The sequence below is a fragment of the Triticum urartu genome, chromosome 5A (assembly GCF_056163025.1).
Source record: "Triticum urartu cultivar PI428250 chromosome 5A, HENAU_Tu73, whole genome shotgun sequence".
Classification (NCBI taxonomy): Eukaryota; Viridiplantae; Streptophyta; class Magnoliopsida; order Poales; family Poaceae; genus Triticum; species Triticum urartu.
This window is the reverse complement of record NC_141877.1, coordinates 567,725,343-567,731,570: the sequence shown is the minus strand read 5'-3', so window position 1 is coordinate 567,731,570 and position 6,228 is coordinate 567,725,343. Positions and strand designations below refer to the sequence as shown.

Genomic DNA, 6,228 nt, shown 5'->3' with positions numbered 1-6,228 from the left:
CGTATTCCCCTTGAGCTAAGGTCACACAGACCTCGCCCAATCACTCGTGGTAAGTCTTCAGGTGACTTCCGAACCTTCACAAACTTGGTCACTCGGTGATCCACAATTCCTCTTGGATGCTCTAGACCATGACGCCTAAACGTCTGGAAGAAGCACAATCTTCAAAGGTAACAAGTGTTGGATCCACGCAGGATCAATCTCTTCAGTGATGCTCAATCACTTGGGGTTTGTAGGTGTTTGGGTTTAGGTTTTCCTCACTTGATGATTTTCGCTCAAAGTCCTCGGAGGATGGGTTGCTCTCAAATGACAAGTGTCAGTTTCTCTCGGAGCAGCCAACCAGCTAGTGGTTGTAGGGGGCGGCTATTTATAGCCTAGGGAGCAGCCCGACATGATAAGACATAAGTGCCCTTCAATGATAAGACCGTTAGGTGGATAGATATTTTGGGACTGCTGGCGCATGGCACAACAACGATCGGAATTTTGAGTGGTGAAATCCTCAGGGCTATCATGTTTCTCACTGTGTAGGCAATCCGCACTAGCGAATTCCTAACTCCTCAGTCAGAACAAATTCCTCAGAGACCAGAAGAACTTGCTCTTTGTCACTGAAGAATATGACTGAACTCTATGAGATTTCCAATGGCTTCACTCGAAGGGATTGGTAGGTGTAGGATTTGAGTTGAGCATCACATGGAAATTTTTCCTTAGTATTTCCTCGACTCCCTTTAACAGTACAGTGTTTCCTATGACTTAAGAAAGAGAAAATGAAACTACTAAAACAAAAGTCTTCACGCTTCATGTTCCTCGAATGAATACCAAGTCTTCAAGGTCCCACCAATTTCTTCACTTTCAAAGTCTTCAGAAAGTCTTCAGAAATCCAAAGTATTCAGTCGAAGAACTTCATTTTTAGGGGTCGACTTTCTATGTAAATATCAAACTCCTCATAGACTTATAGACCTGTTTACACTCACAAACGCATTAGTCCCTTAACCTATAAGTCTTCAATACAGCAAGATCACTAAGGGGCACTAGATGCACTTACAAGCCCCATAGTTGTCATGGGTGGAGTTGCAACTGCTAGTGAGAAAAATGGCTCCTGAATCATCGGATTTGGTGCATGCACCCTCTTCTCCTCAAGATCAATTTTCTGAGCTACCAAGCTCCCCCTCATCATTTCGTCCTCTAAGAAGACTGCATGTCTTGTTTCTACAAACTTCGTATATCTGTCTGGGCAGTAGAAATGAAACCCTTTGATATGTTTGGATAGCCAATGAAATGGCAGCTCACTGTTTTGGGATCTAACTTTGCAATGTTTGGATTAAACATTTTCGCCTCAGCAGGGCACCCCCACACCCTGAAGTGTTGTAGGGAGGGCACTCTTCCTGTCCACAGCTCGTACGGTGTTTTGGGCACCGACTTGCTTGGTGCTCTATTGAGAATGTGAACAACGGTTTTAAGCGCCTCCATCCATAATCCCAATGGCAAAGTGGAGTAACTCATCATGCTGCGCACCATATCCGTAAGTGTACGGTTGCGCCTTTCAGCTACTCCATTTTGCTGAGGCTCGCCCGACATTGAATACTGGGCTACTATGCCAGTCTCCTGCAAGAACTTTGCAAAAGGTCCAGGGACTTGGCCATATGGAGTGTGCTGACCGTAGTACTCTCCCCCACGGTCGGACCTTGCTATCTTTATTCTTTTATCATGCTGATTTTCAACTTCAGCTTTGAATATTTTAAATTTATCCAACGCTTCCGATCTTTCTTTGATTGGATAAATATAACCATAGCGAGAGTAATCATCTGTGAATGTTATGAATGAGTCATATCCATCCACACTTTCATCGGAAGTGGTCCACAAATATCAGTGTGAATGATTTCTATAGTGTGCCCGTGCTATGGATTGCACCCTTTTTGATTTGTTTTATATACTTTCCTTTAATGCAATCTATGCATTGTTCTAAGTCTGAGAATTCTAACAGAGGAAGAATTTCACTTTTGACTAATCTTTCTATTCTCCCCTTGGAAATATGGCCCAAGCGACAGTGCCATAATTTCGATGAGTCAAATGTTCTATTTCTTTTCTTTTGTTCTTTATTCGACGCGGAAACATGTTCTTTCTCATTTCATATAGAATAAACTTTTTCATGAAGTGATAACAAATAAAGCTCATTGTGTAGTAAAGCATCACGCACATAAGCATTATTTAACCATATGGCACACTTACCATGTCCAAAATAACATTCATAATTATCTTTGTCCAAACAAGAAACACTAATTAAGTTTCTATGACATGATGGAACAAATAAAACATCTCTAAGTAGAAGATTGAATCCATCAGCTAACTCCAAGGAGATGTCACCGACAGCTTCAACTCCGTCTGGCACTTCAGTGCGTATTTCGCTTCTTTGCGTAGTCCGCGTCGAATGGAATCCCTGTAAAGAATTTGCAACATGAACAGTTGCTCCTGAGTCAATCCACCAAGTGGATTTTGAAAACCGTGTGTACAGGGATTCATTTACAAATGAAACTATATTGTTAACTCTTTTTTCCATGATTGACTTTAGCCAATCAGGGCAGTCTATCTTGTAATTCCCGGTCTTCTTACAGTGGAGACATGTGTCTTTGTCCACTGAGAAAGGCTTCTGTTGATGTTGATAGGGAGCTTTACCATGTGGCTTTGAGGGGGGACTTTTGCTATTTTGCTTGTAATTATCTTTCTTCTGATCCTTCACATAGTTGAGTGGACCACCATGTGAGGCTGAGTCTGTCCTCTTCTTGGACACACATTGCTATTGTCTTTTCAATGTCCCATGTTCCAGGTGACATATTGTAGTTTACAACAAAAGTTTCAAACTCCTTTGGCAGTGAAGCCATGACCAGATGAACCATGAGCTTTGGTTTGATCTCCAGATCCTCATCCATGGGCTTGAGCTTTGCTGCCATATTGCTCATCCTGAGGATGTGCTCTCTTATTCCATGACTACCACCTGTGTAGTGTTCTGTCACCAGTTGCTTTAACACCTGTGTGGAATATATCTTTGAAGAGCCAGTGAACTAGCTCTTTATCTTTGTTAGCAACTCCCCTACGGAAGTGCACTCTGCAATGGAGCCCACAATGGTGCTCTCAATTGTATTATTTATAAATGCCATGCACTTTTTGTTTGCATTAACCCACTTTTGATTTTCTATGGAGTATGACATCTCGAAAGGAGCATAATCCCCCCTCTTTTTATCCCACACATCATCATCATCAGTGGCCGCTCTTACTGGCTTTGTATGTCTGACCGGCTGTGGAGTGTCCACAACCCAGTCCAGCTCAACACAGACAAATGCTAGTTTTACTTTCTTCCTCCACTTAGTGTAATTGTCACCTCTGAGTGTCGGAACATCTTTTAGGCAACTCATCAAGTGAAAGCCTCCTGAAATCACAATTTAAGTGAGATCAGTATAACAATCATATGCATTAGTCTAATGTTGGTCAAATTAAACATATAATTGTCTATGCAATTAAATCTATATTACCGTTGGGCAAAATATTAGAAATAAATGCACCTTTAATTTCAATAATAAAACATGATCATGTTATTAACAACGTTGGTCATAAAAAATAATGTAATCATATTCATTTTAATAATCACTTTAACATGCTCTTAAAACCTTAATTATATCTAAAATTTTATGTTCTTTGTAAAAGAGCACTATTAGTTATTTACGCAACGGAAAAACATGAATAAAAATTCATGAACTTTTTAATTCTTTACAGAAACTTTTCTTTGATCAAATAAAAATTCATGAACTTTATTATTTTCTTTATAAAATTCATGAACATTTCCTTTTCTGAAAATTTTCTATTTTCATTTTCAGAAACTTTTTCTATTTACTTTTCTATTTTCTTAAACAATATTTTCGTTGGAAAAAATTGCATAGAAAAACTATATTAAATAAATTGTGTGACTTTTGTCTGAAAAAATAAACTGGACAGAACTATTGTGCAGCCCAGCCTTGGCCTAGCGCCCGCGGCTGCGGCCTCGGCCTGGGCCGCTAGCCTCAGCTGGCCCAGAAGCGCGCGAGCACCAGCAGCCCAGCATACGGGGAGCCGGCCTCTTCCCTTTCGGCCCAGTGGCCCGCGCTGAGCTAGGGTTTGCATCTTGGCCGTCGGATTCAATCTGACGGTCCAGCGTGGATCTAGCCCGATCAAAATCGAGGGCTCCAGCCATCGGGGGAAAACCCTAGTAACTTTTCCTCCCGTTCGCCGCTCCCTTCCTCTTGCTCTTCGCCTCCTCGTCTCCCGAACTGCGCCGTGGCGTGACCACGCCGGCCGCCGGAGACGGGGCTGATAGTCACCGCTCCCCCACGAGCTCTTATCCCTCCCCACTTTTTTACTCTTTGCGTGCTCCTATGGCAGAGAGAGAGTAGGCCCGTCCTCCGATCTGTCTCCGTGGCCGAGGCCCGAGGCCACCGGCGAGCTAGGTCTGGTCGTCGGCGACCTGAAGCCACCGCACCGCGCGCGGCCCTCTGTTCCATCTTCCACCTTTGTTTTCTTTATCCATCTCTACTACAATAGAGAGAGAGAGAGACACGAGAGGTCTGGCGCCATCAGACGCAGCGCCCCCGCTGTCACCTTTGTCGGCGTGTGCGAGCACCATGAGGGTGAACGCACCATCATCGAACGGCTTGGTGGTGGTGCTCTTTGCCCCGAAGGGTTGTTCTTCATCCCCGCACCTCGGCTTGCCGATGCGTGTGGGGATCGAGAGGAACAGGCGCGGCCGGAGTGGCGGCGCACTTTGCCGGCGAGGCACGAGGCCCTCTACTGGTAATCTTTTCCTTTGCCATTTGATTAGGGTTCTTGGGAGGGGATCTTTTTTATTTCTCTATTTATTCTTTGTACGGAAAAACTTAGCCTAGTATGGCCTGATACCATTGATAGATCCTCTGGATCGATGTAGGCTAGTGATTCTGGCGAACCTACCTTCTCCTTTGGCTAACGAGCTCGAGTCAGAGGCCATTGTGGTGAGATGGTCACGACGGTGGCGAGAGGGAGATGGCGACGGTGGTGTGCTTCCTGTGAGCACTAATACGTCCATTTTGCATCATGCTTTTATATCGATATTTATTGCATTATGGGCTGTTATTACACATTATGTCACAATACTTATGCATATTCTCTCTTATTTTACAAGGTTTACATGAAGAGGGAGAATGCCGACAGCTGGAAAAGGAGCAAATATTAGAGACCTATTCTGCAGAACTCCAAAAGTCTTGAAACTTCACGGGAGCACGTTTTGGAATATATAAAAAATACTGGCGAAAGAGTTTACTAGAGGGGGCCCACACCCTGGCCACGAGGGTGGGAGGCACGCCCCCCTGTCTCGTGGGCCCCCTGGAAGGCCTCCGATGCCCACCTTCTGCTATATGAGGTCTTCCGTCCGAGAAAAAATCATAAGCAAGCTTACGGGAGGAAACTCCGCCGCCACGAGGCGGAACCTTGGCGGAACCAATCTAGGGCTCTGGTGGAGCTGTTATGCCGGGGAAACATCCCTCCGGGAGGGGGAAATCATCACCATCGTCATCACCATTGATCCTCTCATCGGGAGGGGGTCAATCTCCATCAACATCTTCACCAGCACCATCTCATCTCAAACCCTAGTTCATATTTTGTATCCAATCTTTGTCTCAAAACCTCAGATTGGTACCTGTGGGTTGCTAGTAGTGTTGATTACTCCTTGTAGTTGATGCTAGTTGGTTTACTTGGTGGAAGATCATATGTTCAGATCCTTTATGCATATTAATACCCCTCTGATTTTAAACATGAATATGATTTGTGAGTAGTTACGTTTGTTCCTGAGGACACGGGAGAAGTCTTGCTATAAGTAGTCATGTGAATTTGGTATTCGTTCGATATTTAGATTAGATGTATGTTGTCTTTCCTCTAGTGGTGTCATGTGAACATCGACTACATGACACTTCACCATTGTTTGGGCCGAGGGGAAGGCATTGGGAAGTAATAAGTAGATGATGGGTTGCTAGAGTGACAGAAGCTTAAACCCTAGTTTATGAGTTGCTTCGTAAGGGGCTGATTTGGATCCATATGTTTCATGCTATGGTTAGGTTTACCTTAATACTTCTTTTGTAGTTGTGGATGCTTGCGAGAGGGGTTAATCATAAGTGTGATGCTTGTCCAAGGAGGGGCAATACCCAAGTACCGGTCCATCCACATATCAAATTATTA

The 6,228-nt window shown here is 43.9% G+C and overlaps 1 pseudogene; it reads right to left on the bottom strand.

Annotated features, from left to right (window-relative positions):
- Positions 1-2,384: 2,384 nt before the first annotated feature.
- Positions 2,385-4,987, bottom strand: LOC147972926 (uncharacterized; annotated as a pseudogene).
- Positions 4,988-6,228: the final 1,241 nt, after the last annotated feature.